Raw genomic sequence first — 19515 nt, 5'->3', positions numbered from 1 at the left:
TGACAAGGTCATCCTCATTAGAAGACCTAGGGATTGCACTATCTAGTGTGTCAGCCATGAAAGATATCATTGTCATGTGGAAACAGAGCATGTCACTTAACATACAGAAAAGACAGCTGTCTGGTTCCCACAGAGTTCACGCTTTTATAAAGCATGGGTAACACTGGCTATTACTGATCCAGTATCTCATGTATCAGGTCACAAGCTGATTGGGAAAATGCAAAGGGGCACACTCTACTACTGCTTAGTCTCCCAGACTGGACGATAAGATTCCATCTGGAAGAATTTGTTTATGGATCAAGCCACAAGTGACAGAAAACGAGAGTCCCCTGCCCCAGGAAGACAGTGTAGAAAAGAGCTACTTAGCCTATTCTCATGATACCCTTAACATTGTCCAAGTGTTCTGATTTAATTTCTACCTTTTCCCATGAGCTCATAATATATTATCTAAAGAGACGTTATGACCTCAGTCTGGGTAGCACAGTTTTAAGAACACAAATAGTCCTGCGTGGACCTCCTTCCACATGTGCTCCTGTCTCCCTGCCCACTTATTTTTAGATGCCTTCTACTTCATTTCATCGCTATTATTACATTAGGATCATTTTAATAAGATGGTAAAACAATTTTGCGTATTTTGCTATTGTCTTCACAATGGAACTAGAGCCATTAGGAAGGCACTGTAATGAACATTCTGCTTCTACTACTACTACTACTTAGGAAAAGCTCTAGAAAACGTCTGTCCCAGAAAATTCTCTCCTCTGTGCAGGCTTTACACTGTTAAGCTGTCAGCAAAATGACCTTATTATCCTCAAGTCTGATGGGACCAGAGTTTGCCACAACTTTTGCGTTACTAAATATCACTTTAAAAATTCCTTGGATGCACAATGATGCCTCTAGACCTCATACTGATTTTTAAAAGAGTCCATATAAACCAGAAATAGCGACAAATTTGAGGTGTAGGTTAGGGCTTTAAATACCCTTCAACATTTGTTTAATGGAATATACTGAAGCAAGTAGAGAGTTCAACTGATTACAGAAACTTCTTTTGTGGTATAGGAGGCCAAGGACACCTTGCAAAATCCTGCTGAAAATCACTGTTATGTTTTGCCTGATGCAGGCCCCCAGGGGTGACATGCCCCTGGAAGGTGGCTTTAGTGTTCCATAGGTGCATGCCTTGTTGCTTGTTGCAAGAAGTTCTTGCTGTAAGGAAATGCTTTCAGACCTCGTGGTTCTCATGAACAATTTTTGTAGGAAACATTCATTAGGAAGGAAGCAAGTTATTCAGACATGCACGGTCCAGCTCTATAAATCCTGTCACTCTGTGCAGTACAGCTTCACATATGTGTGCAAGAAATGCACACCTCATGGGAGACTGAAGAAAGAGTGGTCAGACACTGCGTGGATAGGCTATCCTTCTTCCCATAGCGCTCTCTCTCTCTCTCTCTCTCTCTCTCTCTCTCTTTCTCTCTCTCTCCTCCCTAATATACATTTTCATAAGTTGGCCAGCTATATTTCCATGTTTCTGAGGATTTTGAACATAGAAAATTACAACTCAAAATAATGATCGATTTTGGAAAGAAATCCTAATTCAGCGTGGTCCAAAGAGAATACAGATTTAATGACCACTCTGAGAACTCAAGTTATATAGCCCAGGAAGGCATACCCAAATTTATGATTTCTCTAAATATCCTTACCCTTTTTGAGGAATCTGAATGAGAGTAGCGCAGAACCAGAGACTAGCAACAACTCACATGGTGCCAGGACTTCTGCCTTTCGGTTCATATGCAAACATACCTAACTGCTCCCCCTTGAACACCAAGGATTAGTATGCTGGAGAGATGGCTCAGAGGCTCAGAGCGCTCATTGCTCTTGCAGAGGACACTGTTTCAGTTCCCAGCACTCACATGGTGGCCCACAACTACCTATTAGCTCCAGCTGAAGGGGAGCGAACCCCCTCTTCTGACCTCTGCGTGCACCAGGCAGGCATGTAATGCACAAACATGCATGGAAATGAAACACTCACACACACAAAATAAATGGTTCTAAATCTTCAAAACCAAGCACTACTGGTTTACTTTCCTGTGCATGTGACAGTCCTACAAAAGAGCCTGAAACTCAAGGTCTCTGGATGCTTCCAGAAACCTGTAGGGTGGCATGCCAATCAATGTGGCTTTTGTCTTCCCCTAGGTCTGGGTTTTCTGGATGGGCTAGAACAGGGAGAAAGTGAGAAAGAGACCACATGGCCCGACAGCTTCATAAAAAAATCTGTAAAGCGGAACCGAAGTGGATGAATCAAAAAGCAGAGAGATACGATTTTCCCTCCAGATGATTTCACTAGGAGGAAGAAAGATTTAAAACCCTTGAACGCTTTTTCTGATAACCACCTATGGCTTTCTCCAAAGAGATGCATGTAAAGTTGGGCAAGTTGTTTTCTGTCCTGTCAGGAAAATATTTAGCAACAGTCTTGTAAAAGTAAGCACTCGCTGCTGCCCCAGGGAGCTGGGGATTTGCTTTGTAGAGCTGTTTCTTTCAACAGCTTCCTTTGTTGCTCTGTATGTTCTCCCACAAAAGGCCCGATCTTGTTCTACAGATAGGTTTGTCGTTCTCTCTGCATGAAGACTGTGCAAACACACGAGCCATGCGAGCTGCCTCTGTCTGATAATCCTGGCCAACGGTGCCTCCATCCATCTGATGGCCCCGGCATACGCAGGGTCCTAAGTGAGTTGCATAGGATGGCAGAGATGGTGAAGTTCCTTCATACTCATGACTTCAGTCGGGAACCTTGGGTGGTCAGTATCCCTAAAACTTCTAAAGGTAAAAGAACTGCAAAGCAATAATTTTATAATACACTAAAAAGAAATACTACCTAGCTAATGAGTGTATATGACTTAAGAAAGCATTGCTCAATGGTAGCAGAAATAAACCTCCATGATTGAGTAAACCCAACAGAAATCTGAATAGCAAGCACCATTTACTACTATGGAGGTGAATCACACAGCTATTGAACTTTGTAACCCCCTAGAGTAAAAATGATATTCTTCAGCATGAAAGATAGGATTCTTTATATCTTAAACAAGGTCCACCCTTCCCAACTATATCAAATCCAAATCTTACGTTTTTAAAGTTATGAAATGATTGGCTTTAATTGAACATGTCTTGTGTCCTCACTCTATGATGTACAGAAGGTTAACAAAAGTCTTAGAGTCATCTCTTTGTCTGTAGATATCACTGATGATAGTGCTGACTTACAGAGATGTTATGACGATTTAAAAAGAGTTAAATTAAATAAACATTTGGTTTTCACTAAATGCTAATCAAATGATATTGCCAGCAACAGCAGAAGCAGCAGCATCCTGAAATAACGGCCCACTCCTCTAAGAGAACACTTCGGGGAGTCCGAGCATCCTCTTCTGAAGATTTTTCTGTGCAGGAAACCAAACCTTTTGTTGGCTGCCCCTTCTGAAGCAAATGCAAGAGCCAACAAAAGAATCCTCTACAGTTCAACATAGGCTGACAGAACTGCTGGGATGGATACAATGTTCTAGGGAATCCTGCATCTCTTACTGCAGTCTTAGGCTAAGAATCACCTCCACCAATAACCATCCAGTTGAACTTTTCTTCTTTTTTCCAGTTGGCAATCAACAGGACCCAGGCCAGGAGCAAATCTCAGGGACTCAGACCTTAGACTACATTCCCTTTGTGGTCTCAATCCATCCTGTTCTCAAAATGAATCATGATTCAAGATAGGCAAGACTTAAACATCTGAGGCTGGGCTGGAGAGATGGATAAGCGTTTAAGAGCACTGGCTGCTCTTCCAGAGGACCCAAACCCAGGTTCAATTCCCACTACCTACAGAGCAGCCCCAAACTACCTGCAACTTCAAGATCTGACACCCTCACACAAACATGCATGCAAGCCAAACACCAATGCACATAAAAATCAATAAGTAAAATGTTGAGTCCATTGATCTGTTAATAAATTAAGCATCCATTAGAAGGCTAAAATATAGTAGTGAAACCCTTCTGTGTAGAGAAGTGGTCCATTGACCGACTCATCTGATGGTCATGGAACTTAATTAAGAGATATGCACTGGACAGATCTGTTATTTCTCAGAAGCATTATTATCTGGGATAGGAAAAGTCTCCCCAAGAGTAGGTGTTACCTTCCAGCCACAGGAGTCCAGACAGAAGAAAGGCTGATAACAAGAATTTGATTCTTGTCCACCTGCCTTCTCTGACCGCTACCATGCAGTGCTGACCCCGGGATCCAGTTTCTTCATCCCTCCAAATTAGGATGAAGGCCCATGGCTCTCGAGGAATTCTCTAAGCCCTCATCGTGACTGGGACTGATGAAGCCTCCAATACTGGAGAGTGAGGAGCCGCAGAGGTCTCAGCAGCTCCACTGTGGAGGTAACCATCATTGGACTGTCCATTCCACATTGTGCACACCAGTCCCCTCTGTAGTACATATTCATTCTATCAGCTCTGTTTCTCTAAAGAAGTCAGATTAATATACCCTGTAAGCAAAGGTAAATCTGCGACAGGCACTGGCCTAAAAGCTCTTTGGTCAGCTGTTACACCTAGGGGACATTCCGGACTCCAACCCACAGTCTACAAGGACCTGCAGAGCTGATTCTGAGGTCTCTGACCTTACCTCTGGGTCCCTTCCTGTGCCATGCTGTGCACACTGGCTTGACTCTCCCACCCTGTTGTGCTACAGGTTCCCTGCTGTGGGTGCCTCTTATATTGGCAGTTGTCTCCACTTGCAAATGCTTTCCCCAAATCCTTTGCATGGTGGGTTATTCTTGTCATTAAGTTATCAGCTCAAATGTCACCTTTTCCAAAGGCCTGCCCCAATTGTCCCTTCCTCCAACAGTTTCTGACACCTTAACATGCCCTTTCACTTAGGGGGTATATTCAATGTCTTAATTATAACAGTCATTTATTGGCACAAATAGTTATACTTGCCTTCTGCCACAAATAAAGTAAAACCTCAACAAGAATAATATCCTGTCTTCCATAAATTACAGCCTGACACACAGTAGGTGCTCAATAAATATCTGTTGCACTGATGAGCCATTAAGGATAAATAAGCCTGTCTTTCCTTAATGGAAAGTTATTTTTATTTTATTTTATTAATTTTAAAGCATGCACTGATGTAACATAAAGCCTATATGACCCAATTATCTGAGGTTTATTTGACAAATTTGATTATCTTATTTGGGGGTTAATATCCATGAATTGCTGAAAATGGGCTAAAAGCCAAGTAGAGCATACAAGCAAATATGATCCCTCCCCAGGACACTTGCCATCCAAATTATAAGGATTCAAAAACCTTGGCAAGATGCCTATGCTAATTAAAAAGTGGTCCAATATTCATGAGAAGTACTTGAAACGCCATTATTTTTGCCTGAAATCGTCTTGGCTGTTCCATAATTAATATGTCAGTATCATCAGAAGGCTAAGAGATCAAGGATGGTGAAAACATTGTCTCATGTAACAACACTCACAGGGACAATGGTACTTAGCAAAATATCACAGTGACTTGTGATGAGAGGCAGTAATCCAGAATCTGAGCATAGGAAAGGCTAGAAGCCTGGCGGGGAAGAAGGGGATGGGAACCATTGCCAACAGAGCAGAAGATAAGGGTAGTCATGCAGGTATAGAATGGGAAAGCACATTCTAGAGATGTCTAGGAATGGACAGATCCCAAATACCATTTGTTAGGAAGAACATCATGATCAAGTCTTACCTTCTCTCCTTAGTGTTAAATAAGTCTCTCTTATTAGCTCAAGGAGACCTCAGTCTCTACTGCCTGCTCCTGTAGTCTGATTCCTCAGTATTCATCCCTGTGTCTAAAATGCTCTCCCCAAAGGCAGATGCCATGGCACTAAAGTGCACTTGCAGCCCATGGAAGGTCTTCACAGACTTGAGATTTGCAATACACCTTGGTTGCTGGTAGGAGTGAATCTAAGAGGCAACGGGAATCCCTCATTTTACAGAAGCTTTTGTTTGACTAGATTTGTACATATTACACATATGCCATTTTTAGTTGTGTGCCTCATTTTTTAAATCCTCCTACTTTTTTCCTTGTACCTAATGGAAGTTAGTAACTTCTCTTCTTTTAGCTTTGGCCACTTCAGAATCTCTGAGTTCCAGGCAGGACCAGCTTTAGTCCACGCTGGCAGGAGAAATCCCCACCCACCCCTACCTCTTTGCGCTCTTGGGTTGGCCATACAGTTCTGTCATTTATGTGTTTATTTGCATGTATGTCTTTTCTTGTGAGTTGGCATTTTGCTTTGAAATCATGTGTTATACAAATAACAAATAATTTAGTAAAAATTTTGAAATATATATACATATATACATACATACATATATATATATATATATATATATATATATATATATATATATATATATATATAAATGTATGTTCTGGGTTCTGGTCAGAATGGAGTAAATGCCAAGAAGTCGGTCAGAGATGAAGTACACCAGGAATTTCATGGTAAAGAACAAAGATCATTTGAAAGCAAGAACTTCTACTTTGATAGTAAATATTCTTTTCTGTGGGAACAAAGAAGAACATTTCCTCATAAGGCAGCAGTTCTCACCAACAAAACATTGTGACCCCTTTGGCAAACCTCTAGCTCCAAAAATATTTACATTATGATTCATAATAGTAGCAAAATCACACTCATCAAATAGCAACACAAATACTGTTACAGGTGGGGGTCACCAGAACCTGAGGAACCATATCACAGGGTCACAGCGTGAGGAAAGTTGAGATCCACTGTCGGAAAGACTCACCGATGAACCTGAATGTCTGTTTAGAGAATAGGAGAACATTTGCACTAAATGGAATCCTAGGGATTTTATTTATTTGGTGTGGGATTTCCCTCTGTATGCTTGAATAAATAAATAAAGGAACTGCTTTGGGGCTACAGCATAACTATAGGGGAACAGAGCTAGGCAGGGAAAAACTAGGCTGAATGCTGGGAGAAAAGATGGTGAAGTCAGAGAGAAGTCATGTAGTCCAGTCAGAGCTGGATGAAACTTTTCCTGGTAAGCCACTGCCACATGGTGATACACAGATTGATAGAAATGGGTTGAATTTATATGTAAGAGGTTGCCAATAAGAAGCTAGAGCTAATGGACTAAGCAGTGATTTAATTAATACAGTTTCTATGTGATTGTTTTGGGGCTAAGTGGCTGGGAACTAACTAGTGGTCTCCTCCAACATTTATTTATTTATTTTTGCTAATCTCTTTGATTTGGATGTAGGTAACTGTGCCCCAGTGATTCAAAAACTGTCTCAAAGAAATAGGAAATTGGTAACTAAGTCCTGCCTGGAATCTGCGTCATATGCTTCAGAGACTGTGGTCTTTCAATGTCAGAACTACAAGGACACATGTGATGCTCTAGGGAAATCTGGATTGCACACAGTGGCTAAAATATGCTTACATGTGCTTTATTCTCTCTAGTTCCATTTAATGCCTAAGTTTTATTGTTTCTTTTTAGTAGTCTATTTCTTGACTATTTCCATGGAAGCAAGAAGTATAAAAATTATAATCAGATTTCCATAAGTTAAATCCCATCACACCTGGCGGCCTTCACACTGGAACTAGAGAGGGAAATGGTGTAATGCAAATAAGCCTGGCCAGGTTAGACAGTGATAAAACATGCATGGGGGGTGGAATGAGTGATAGGGATGGCACTCCACATACAGGATATGCAGATGAGACCCTGTGATCTTCCAGGGAGTCTGTGGAAGCCCACGCCACACCAAAAGGAGCAGAGTTATGTCCCCCAAAGTCCTGACCCAAAAGACTTAATCATTAAAAACTATAATTCATCGTGGGCCTAAATCACAAAGTTTGGGTATAGTTAGCTACCAATCAGTAACTGAAACAACCCAAATAGATGATCTGAAAGCTAATCCTGCAAACCTGAATTTGCTCTGATTACAGGTGCTTTAGTAGAAAGTTTTTACATGACTAGAATGTGTGCACTGTCTATGAGTAGCTGAATTGATCACAGGACACAAAACATACAAGGATCTGCTCCAGCTTTCTCAAAAGCTCTGCCTATGACAAGCTGCCCTGGAGCAGATAATTAAGCTGGCTTGGGTCTGCTCCCTGACTACACAACATGGAGTTACTTATGTCTTCCGCTACATCCCCTCAGGCAACTTGGAAGCTTCCAGGGTTAAAGGAGCCATGCCAAAACTCAAAATCAATAGTGCCATTTAAATGATGACATCCCCAGTGGGAAAAGATACTTGACTTCATGTATCAATGGCATGAGCTACAGGCATGGGTATACATCAATAGGTTGAGGATCTCATTAAAGCTTTTTAATTTCTGCTTAGTGGTATTAGGATTTATTTGATGGCAAAGACAGGGCCTGCTACTAAACAATGATACTGGTGCAATCACTATAAGTTGTTTTATACATACACTGGACTGATAGACTTCCCAGGCAGGGCAGGGCAGCTCTTCTGACTGTGTTTCCTGGTTTCATAAGATAATGCTTGCTAGTTGGTAGTAGTTCTTCATTGTTGCAACTGTCCATCACTAATGTCCCTGTTGTCTTTGGCCAAAACCCCAATTTTCTTTAAAAAAAAAAAAGAGTCTACCAGCTTTGTTCATGTTGTTCAGATGGTATTGTGTCCTCCCAGGGCTTCAGCGAAGGACACCCCACCCCGCTTTTGTTGGTAGTCATAGTAAAGAAACCCAAGACAAACACTGAACATCCAGTAGGATCATCGGCAGTTGAAAACTATCCCACTGGGGTTGGTAAATTAGTAGGTTGAAAGTTCCTAGAGGCCTTCTTGCCATTAGAGGGAGACACTGCCTCTAATCAAACAATGCATAGTCCATTCCATCTTCTGGATTCAGTAGATCTTCAAGTCATACGAATCTGTATATTTTTTTCTTTGTATATAAGCCAGTAAAAGACTTTTCATCATGTAGACCACTTTAAGTTGTATTTTCTATTTCTTGCAATCATTCTCAGAAGCTGCAGGAAGATGGGCTCCTGCTCAGACTTCAGTTTGATGAAATGTCATTTACTTTCTCAGACAGTGCAATTTATGACAATTTACTACACTCTCTTTCTGAGCTCCAAATAGAAAAAAAAAAGTGTCCAGGCATTAAGTCAATACCCCTTCAACAAATAATATCCTATTGGCCTTTATGAAGTTAAATAAGCGAATAGGGAGCCTGAGACATTAATGGGACACTAGGCTACAAGTGAGCTGTCAAATCAGACATGACACAAGATTACGGCAAAGCTCTCCACAAAATGCAACGGCAAACTGCATGAATTTCCAGCTTGAAACAATAGATTTTAGAGATTATTTGGCTTTTGTTCCCTCAGTATCAGTCCCAGGCCTCAGGCCTGTTTCTGGAATATGGCTAGTTCAGAGCAGTAATTTTTTTTTAAGGCATCTTGATGAGCTTTAACAGAGCCATTTATTTGTTTTAAATTCTGTGGTTTCCACTGTCTTGACTTTGTTTGTTTGCTTTCTTTTCTGAATTAACATATCCTCCTTTGCAAAGCTATAGCAATAGCAGATAGAAACACTTTCCCGTCTTCTCTACATGAAGCTAGGGTGTTCACAGGGTCCGGGAAACTCACCCTGGAGTCTTGCACTTTTCTCAGCTTTGGCAGTGACAGTCACACTTGCTCTCTTGCCCATTCCCTCCCAGTCTTCAGCCCATCTTAGACCTCCTCTCTGCTGCACATCATTGGAGACTGTCTTTGCATAGTCTCATTCAGAGGGCTGGACATTAGAGCATCCCCTTCTGTCACGGCCAAGTCAACAACTCCACCTCTTTGTCTTCTCAGTATCTCTTATGCCAGAATGAAGAAGCACCCAAACCTCCACTCGAGAAGGGAAAGGTATACATATCTATAAATAGGTATTTGTTGCTATCAGACAAATAGATTCATAAACATTGACACCAACATTGCTTAAGACATCAAAACGCCAGCAAGACTTAAGCGCCCTATAGTGAAGGGATTATCAAGTTCTGGCATTGAGAGCAGCCTTCAATCATTAAGGTAATGATTGTTAGGACTTTGCAACAGTATGAAGAAATGTCCATGACATTGAGGCTAAGTATAATGGTACAGAATTTACAATACAGTTATGTTAAACCACATGGTTTAACAGCTATATGTAAAACACAGGACGGACCATAGAAGCTTAACCACACTTCCGGTTAGGGTTCACATTTACATTTATATAAACTTATGCCATTAACATTTTCTGAAATGGGTTCATATTACTTCTGACGAGTTTCAGGAAATTTTACCCCCGAATATGTTATATTGTCATATTGGATACTTTAAGATGCAGAAATTTGAGAAACAGCAGGTACTAACAGACTTTATGACCTTCTCCAGCAGCTCATACTACTGTCGAGTGAGAGATGACCTTTTGGGTCTATGGGAAGGTAGCAAAGTCCTTGGGAGCACTATCTGAAGAGGTGAGTCATGCAGCTCTCTACGAAACCTACTTAGATCCCACAGAAATCTAGTTAGTATAGAAAGATCAGCCTGGCCTCTGTGTCTTTCCAGTACTCTGTCTTGCTACAGAGACCCTTCTGTCTCATCTGCGCATGCTTCCTCCTAGAAGCCCATGGCAGACACCCAGCATGTAAGACTGCCTGCCTGGGGAGCGCTTACCTTCAAGACCGCAAGCTAAACGAACCTTGGGGATCTGAATACAGAAACAGGAAGTGACTAACGCGGTGAGTTTCACTCAGTTTACTGTGGTTTCTTGTCCTCTTTTTTGTTTGTTTCTTTATACCATCTTTCCATGTTTTCTTACTCTTTACTAAAGCAAACATAATAGGTTTAGCTTCAGACACCTCCTAAAGTCTTCACTTCTTTACGAAGGTTCCTGTACCACATAAAGGGTTTATCACATTTTTATGCTTCCATCCTGTTAGTCTGTCTTTCACTGTACCACTCTCAACTAAAACCCAAGCTAGACAGAAGAAAAGCCTTCCTTCTGCCTTCTCTATTTGCTCGTCAGTCAATATTTACTGATTCCCCACTGTGGGGGTTAATTGCCAACTTGGGTGGATTTCAGATCTTCAGAAAAACACACATCTGGGTATCTATGAGGGTGTTTCCGGAAAGGTTTGTTTGAAGTGGGAAGACACGGCAATGTGTAGGTAGCACCTTTGAAAGAGCCATGGTCGTGGACTAAATAGGGCGAGGCAAGCTCAGTACCAGCTTTCTTTCTGGGTCCCTACTATAGACACAGTGCGACTAGGTACACCACTAGCCTTGTCATGTGCTGTGTGCCACGAGGGGTTCTGTTCCCTCTAACTGCACGCTCAGGTAAAGAGCCCACCTTCTTTAGTTGCTTCATTTCCAATATTTGGTCACCCCAGTGGAAAGAGAACATGTAACTAACACAGGTACTCTGTGAACTATGAGAAAGTCACATTCTTTCTGCCGGCTTCTTCTGGAGGGCAAGATTAGGCTGTGGACTTAGGGAACATTAGCTTATTCTATTTTCAAACAGGATAGTATGTGTTCAGCCCAACAGCCACCTCTCTCGGGGCCACCCTTGTTCACACCCCTACCTCTGAACTACCCTCAAAACACGTCGTTCCTGTTTGGCCCACTTCATGTCTAGCTGGGGATCCATCGGGCAGGTGCTTTGCTTTCCAAGAAAATGAAATTCAAGTATCCCAGCCACAATAAAGAGGCTGTCAAAAACCAAGAGAGAATTAAGGAGCTGCAAAGGGATTGGCACAAGCAATCAAAGTCAAGTAGAAACTCCAGGAGCATAGGATACCACGTGTTCTTTCCCTAGAAGGACTTGTTCTGTGACAACGGGGGAAGCTTCCCCGCTGATAACATGTCAATGACAGGAGTGGACTCCCGAAGGCTTGCCTTCCCTGAAAGCAACACAGTGGTTTTGACAACTTCCCAGTTCGTTTCTACCAACTACACCAAATATCCAGCATGGTTTCTAAGATATTTTTATTGGATCTGGCTTTTGTGGCATCTGAAACTTAGGTGACGAAAGATGGCATTGCTTCTTAAGCACTGTCTAAATTAACCAAGTCAGGAAATGGGGTAGTTCGAGAAAATGAAATACTAATAGACGTTAGCTCTAAGAGGCCTTAGATGAACACACCAGGTGCTCTTTCCTGTGTGCCAACACTATATGCATAGCTTACTGCAGCAATGACTGCCTTGTCTGCAAGGCAAAGGTGTGCATGGCTGTCCCAGGGATACCTATGACCGTCCCATGTACACGGGAGGAAGGACATAGAAATCCTGCCACTTTTGACCCCAGACCCAACTTTATGGCAGTGAACATAACATTTTCATCAAAAGGTAGATGCACGAGTGCCATGAGAGACATTTGTGAGGCAGACAGTTAGAATGGAGGGCGCTGTCTGGACACACGCAAGAGAGAAAGAAACTGTGTCATCTAAGTAATGACCTCTGAGAGGCTGGGGACAAACAGCAAAACAAGACAACAGGAACGTTTTCTGTTCTTTTCTTCCTTTCTTCCTTTCCTTTTTTTTTTTTTTTGCATTTGAAGGAGTATTTTATGTTAAAAAGCAAAGGCTCGAGAAAGAAGGAGGAGTCCCACCACAGGCCCCCATGTGTTCTTCCCTAGGGCCGCTAGCCTACTCTTGTCTTTGCTGTGTTTCCTGCTGTCCCTCCCCATTCTTTCTCAGACAATAAAGATGGATTTGTACTAAATCAGTTGGATGTTTAGGACAGACAGCAAAGTTTCTACGAACAGGGGCTGTCTTTTATATGTGCAATGAAAAATGCGGGGGCCTGAATATCATATATGTAAATACATATGAGCACCGCTTCAATCCCAGGAATGTTCTGCATGACCAACCTCTTCCATCCAGCATCACTTTGATTTCTGCCATGTTTCTTCGGGCCCCTTTGCCTGTTCACATCTTTTGAACAGGGTAGACTTTGGCTTTGTGAATTGTTTACAAAAGCCAGAGTGTTACCTCAGCACTGGGTTCACGTTACGCAGTTTTGAAAGATGGACTCCGTAAGGAATGCTGTGTCTTTCTGGCCATGCTACACCAAGAAGGAACTGTGGGAAACCTGTCAACTGTCATAATGCTAGCCTTGATTCTTAAACGAGGTGTCATCTGCCACACTACTCTGCTTTGTGGGGATGTGCATGCTTAATTTCCTTTCAGATTAATAAATGATTCAAGCATCCTGCTACCCCACAAACTCCCATGGTTTAGTATCTACTGGCAATTCTAGTATGGATCAATTACTAAATATAATACTTATAAAATAGCAACTTCCTAATTTTAACATTGACTGTATTTACTAGTTGGTATTCTAATGTATAGAATGGATTCCTCTCTCCATTTCTCTGTCTCTCTCCTTAATTTCTGTTCATCACTAATTACTTTACTATCTGATACATACAACTTGAAGAAGCAAATATTGATCTTGGGTCACGGTTTCACAGGGCTCTGTCAATGGCAGCTTTTGTCCATGCTCTTGAACAGAGCACCAAGGCAGTGCTAGTGTGCACACATGTGTATGTGTAGCCAAGTAGTCTCTCCTCCTGACCTTATCACAGCCTTCCAACTTAATACTACCAGCAGGAGCCTAAGCATTCGGACCATGAGCCCGTGGGGTTTAGTTCAGACTCAAACTGCGACAGTACGCAGTGTGCCTCGTTCATTGACACTTTAGTATCTCTTTTCAGACTGTCTCCTCCACTCTTCTGACACATCTATCATCTTTTCTCTTTGCGATGAGTTTCTTGTCTGCTATAACACAAACTTCCTTGGCTTTTCTAGAGTCTGTCCTTCTCCAGGTCTTGGTTGACCACTTCTCCAAGGAACCGTTATTCATTTTCCTGAGGAAGGCTAGTTAGAAGCAACAGTGGGGAGCGAAGTTCCATTATTGATGCCAGGAGTGCCATTCCTTTAAGCCTCATAAGAGGAGAGATCGAAGAGCTCTAAATGTATACTCAGTCATGTGTTCTTATTGACATTTGCGATATCAATCTAATAGATGCAACTGTTCCTGACTTTCTGCTATCTCGGTGTGTGTACTGCCCTTAATCTTCAGTGACAGCCTTGGATCCTCCCAAAGAGTTCCTCCAGCTCTGCAATAACTTCAAAATCGTCCCTCTGTCTCTACTACAAACAATAGATGTACGAAACTTCGGGTTTCTTTCTTTCCAGTTTCCTTATCTTTACATGTGAAGACATGTAAGTCAAGGCAGGATGTCTTTCCTTATGATGACGTTGTTTGTATGATATGCAGAGGCACACTTTCTTAGTCTACCCACGTGGTATACAGTAGGCATACTTTCTTAGTCTGTCCACGTGATATACAGTAGGCACACTTACTTAGTCTGCCCATGTGATGTACAGTAGCACACTTTCTTAGTCTGTCCACGTGATATTCAGTAGCACACTTACTTAGTTTGCCCATGTGATGTACAGTAGCACACTTACTTAGTCTGTCCACGTGATATGCAGTAGCACACTTACTTAGTCTATCCATGTGATATGCAGTAGGCACACTTAGTCTGCCCATGTGATGTACAGTAGCACACTTACTTAGTCTGTCCACGTGATATGCAGTAGCACACTTACTTAGTCTATCCATGTGATATGCAGTAGGCACACTTAGTCTGCCCATGTGATGTACAGTAGCACACTTCCTTAGTATGCCCACATGATAAGCAGTAGCCATATTTACTGTGCACACATTACATGTTCTCTCCATTCTTTGTGAAATACATTTATAAAATATTAACACATTTTCAATTCTATAGGAAGTAGATAAGACAAGAAAGAGAGAAGGTGATACTTCCACTTCCTCTAGACCAGCAGTCTCAATTCTCTCAAGGTTATTTTTCCTGTATTTTCTTTGCAAAAACAAGAGAAACATTCAAACGGAGGGAGTGAGCTGGGATTCTTTTATATGTGCTTCAGAGCTTCAGGTTTCTTTTTTTCAATTTACCTGGGTGGGTTGATTTGTTTATGAGAGTCTCATCACGTAGCCCAGGCTAGCACTGGACACGTGATCATCTAGCCTTAGCCTCTGTAGTGCTGGGGTGATGAGGCATACATTTCTCCTTGTCTCCTAATGAAGTGTGGCATGCTTCAGAACGCCTCTGTGCTGCCAATGTCTTGTAGTAACGATGCTATTAACCTATAGAGCCCCTCCTCACGCTGCAGCATAGCACTGTGTTCAGCTACCGTAACTTTCTCAAGCAATCTTTCCACACATTTAGGACATTTCCATTATTTTATACGGTCACAACATGACACATGTCTTACAAGGAAAACAGGGTATACCTTCATGTGCTTAAAGATTATTCTTACAGCATTTGTAGCACTCTAGGTCTTTGATAACCTTTCTATTGGATTTCATGCCCCTCTTATATGCCTGAATTTGCAGTAACAGTATATTTTATGGTTATTATTACGTTGTCAGTAACATATTGTGTAAATATATTCCCTTCATTTATCACTTGGGATTTGACTTTCTGGGTTCTGCTATAATAAAGGATCTATTTATTTACCATTATTTTATTTTTTAAAATTTCATACAAATGTTATCACTTCTAGATTTCTAGCTATAAGATGCCTTTCTTTGTGTCCAGTTTATTTAGGGTTTAGTTTTACGTGCCCCTCCACCATTAGACAAAAGGAATGAAATGCTCTTTGCCTATGGACCTCTGGGAAATTTTAAACATACATGACCTTTGTTTCTGCAGGAGCGTCCTTCCCAACAGGTTCTCTCTGCAGGCCAGCCTCCCCAGAACCCTGGAGCTCAGATTTGGAACAAAACTGCTGCACGCCACAGTCCTGGGAATCAATGAAAATCTCTTCTGTGTCCACATGCTTCTCTAAAGCCATTATCAGTGGCATCACGTTTGTCTCTCAGTCATGGCCCTACTAAATCCTAGTAATTTCATGACAAAGTCGATACGATTTCAGAAAAGCCTCAAAATTATACCCGTCAAAACCGGATAAAAATTATGAAACTATTAATATTTTGTAACATTACTATGTAAGCTTGTTCATTTGTGTTTATGTGTATAGATGTGAATGTGTACATATGTGTGTGTGTTCATGCATACATGTGTGCATGTGTGTGTGTCCACGCCAGTGAAGACCTGAGGTAGACACTGGGTGTCATTTTTAATTTGAAACAGGGTATCTCACTGTCTCCCCAGGCCTTGAACTACAAGCACGTGCCGCCATGCCTGGCTTTTATGTGGTTTCTGAGGTCTCGAATTTAACTTCTCAAGCTTGCATGGCAGGCAGTTTACCTCCTAAGCTATCAGTCCAGTCTGTATCTATTTATTTAAAAAACAAACAAACAAAAAAACAGGGTTTCTCTGTAGCTTTGGAGCCTGTCCTGGAATTAGCTCTTGTAGACCAGGCTGGCCTCGAACTCAACAGAGATCCGCCTGCCTCTGCCTCCTGAGTGCTGGGATTAAAGGTGTGTGCCACCACCGCCTGGCCTATTTAAATGTTTTATGTTCACGAAGCCTGCCCTGGCTTTTCTTCTTTGTAACATGCCTCAGTTTTTGCCTGATGCTGCATCTCTCCATGCTACCCAGTTGTCAGCAGCAGATGTTTAAGAGACTACGTATGATGCGACGTTATAGACGCATAAACATTTAACCAGCACTGTGCTCCTAAGACCGTCCGGCTTCTCTTAAATATCACAAACAGCTCTAACTCTGAGCAACACACCTTTGTCCAAATACTACTTTGAGATAAATATGTGGCTGTCGAATTGACAGTTAAAACAACACTCAGTACAGCCGAGCTGCCACTGGCAGTGAATCAAAACAACTTCTCCCTCTGCCTGCACACATTAGCATTATCATTCTTTATAATCCTTTTCTTATCTCTTGATTTCTTAACACAAGACTAAATCATAATGCGAAGCTTGACAAAAGCCACAGAGAGGTGAATTTAGAACAAAGTATCACTGATAAGTGTTTTAAACCGTTCCAATGTTTTTTCTAGGCTCCAAACAATCCATTGAAACGCCCTAAAAACCCACTTCGTTCAAAAATCAACACTTGAAAAAAAATCTAACTAGGGTTAGGGAGATGAAATCCCATCCTGCTTCCTAACAGTTTTCCACTCTGCAGGCACATGAGCTTGGCTCGGCCTTGGAAAGTTTGTACATAGAAAGCAAAGACCCAAGGAGGCTAAGAAATGAAACTTCATGGTGAAGCTGCTTTCGACCAAGGAGCTAATTAAAAAGCCTGAACAATTTTCCCTTGTTGGTTACTGGATAAACACATTTGCCTTAGAAATTTTAACTTCGGGTTCCAGTCTAACAGCCTACACTTCTCCAGCACACCTTCAGTGGGAAGTCAAGAGCACAGACTTTTACAATCAAAAGCATCTGTGCTTTTCCCGTCGCGTGAGACCACTACAGACAAAGCTTTGCACACCACAGTGTCCTAGTTTAGGATGCCAAAGCTGAGGGAATCTTGGCATTCCTTAAAAACACTACGTGATCAGAAATACTTGCTTTACAATGGGATGTTTGGTGTGTGAAGTTTCTTAACAAGTGTTTATTAAACTGCATAATTCCAAAGCCTGGGGCGGTCTCCTGGACCTGATCTCATTTGCATATCCTTTTACACTTCCTTTGAAATTAAGAGTGTCTCTCCTATCCTGAACATAGCTAATGAAACTTGCCACTTTCATGTGACATTGCTATGCGCAACACCAAGTGAACTGCCAAAGGACCCCCTGCAATGTCAACATAAGCTTTGTTCCTGTACTGTTCCTTTGGTGAATATGTGAATATATTAAGTCAAGATGAGCACACCTTTGCAGACTCCACTGGGCCTGTAAAATAGCAAGATGCACAGCAGTGTGATGTGCCCCTCAGAGAGATCACCGCTAAGAAGGGAACCAAAGACCAGAGTTCATGGGGGCGCCAGGGACTCAATGTCCCTCTAGAGGGCTCAGCTACCATTGTGAAATATTTCTTTACATCATGTGAATACATGTTGCTGTGATTGGTTTAATAAAGAAGTTGACTGATCAATGGTTGAACAGGATAAGGTTAGGCAAGAGAAGGCTAGAAGAAAGGCAGGGTCAGAGGAGTGGCAAGCAGATGCGGAGAGAAGCAAGACAGTCATGCCATATTGAGAAAAAGCACCAAGCCACGTGGCAAAGCCTAGACAAGACATATCGGTTAGTTTAAATGTAAGAGCCAGTAACAAGCCTGAGCTATTGGTTGAGCATTTATAATTAATCAAGCCTCTATGTGGTTACTTGGGAATGACTTGTGGAACAGAAACTTCCAGCTGCATACCATGATCACAAATGCATTCAGAAACACTTGGGATACTTTCTTCCAAAGATACATCCTTATAAGATGATAAAAACTGGCCCTGATTCCTTGGTTATGAGGCACAGGATTATTTAGAAATGACATGGCAGGACTGAGGGAGAGGTCCATCATGGGCGGCAGGTGACTGCAATCCTTTCATGAATAGTTTGCTTTGGTATACAAATACATCCACTGGAATATCCAAGGGCTTTCCCCCTTTGGTTTGTCATGGAGATTAATCCAAATCCCATGCACACATTGAGCCACTTACAGTGGCCAGTTTCATGTAGAACTGGGATTCTTCCTCTGCCAGCTCACCTTTAGCTTGCCCCACCTGGGGCTCATGAAACCTGGTTGAAAGACCTCATCTTTTTCTGTAAGTACCTCCACCAGCCACATGGTCTAGCCACCTATACTTCCTGCCTGGCTCTTGGCCAATCAGCATCTTACTAAAAATACAATTGACAGGGTACAGACCATTGTCCCACGGCAAGCAGCTCCATTAAAGAAATCAGATGTGTAAAGGCGAGGTCTCTGTCAACACTGACAACCCCCCACTGTGAACAGCCGGCCTCATGATAGTTTCCTAGCTCCCAGCAGCTGCTCTACCCAAGTGACAATCTGTTCAGTGCCCAGAAAAGCCCAGTGGCAAGCCAGAGGAATCTGGGATAGTGTCAAAAATCCCAGAGCACTGCTACAAACACCCCCATGCAAGGAGGCAAAACTCTCGCCACCTGCCCATCTTTGTCCATATATCTTACTCCAAGCTCATCCGACTTGATCAACGGGCAGACTAATGGGGACTCAGGACTAGAGTTAGGGCAAGGTGAATGATGTACGACATAAAAAGTACTATTCTGTTTCCGTCATTAACGGAGCACAAGGGAAATGCTTGTAGGAATAAACGTTAATACAACATATCAGAGTATAAAGTACCATGTCACAGTTAATAAAGATCAATCCTGCATCTGCCATACTCCAGACTGTATTACAATCTCAGTCAGATGCTTTTATGTATTTTAAGGTTTTTTGCATGTACAGCACTAACGTAGCTGAAGCTACTGAAGATTCAAAGTTGCTGCATTATAATTCACCTTAGTTATCAGAGTTTTATCTATGTTGAAATCAGAATTCATTATAATTTTACCTT

This window comes from Myodes glareolus, chromosome 5, assembly GCF_982192425.1.
Source record: "Myodes glareolus chromosome 5, mMyoGla1.1, whole genome shotgun sequence".
In the NCBI taxonomy this organism is placed as follows: domain Eukaryota; kingdom Metazoa; phylum Chordata; class Mammalia; order Rodentia; family Cricetidae; genus Myodes; species Myodes glareolus.
The sequence above is the reverse complement of the archived record's forward strand: the minus strand, read 5'-3'. Positions refer to the sequence as shown.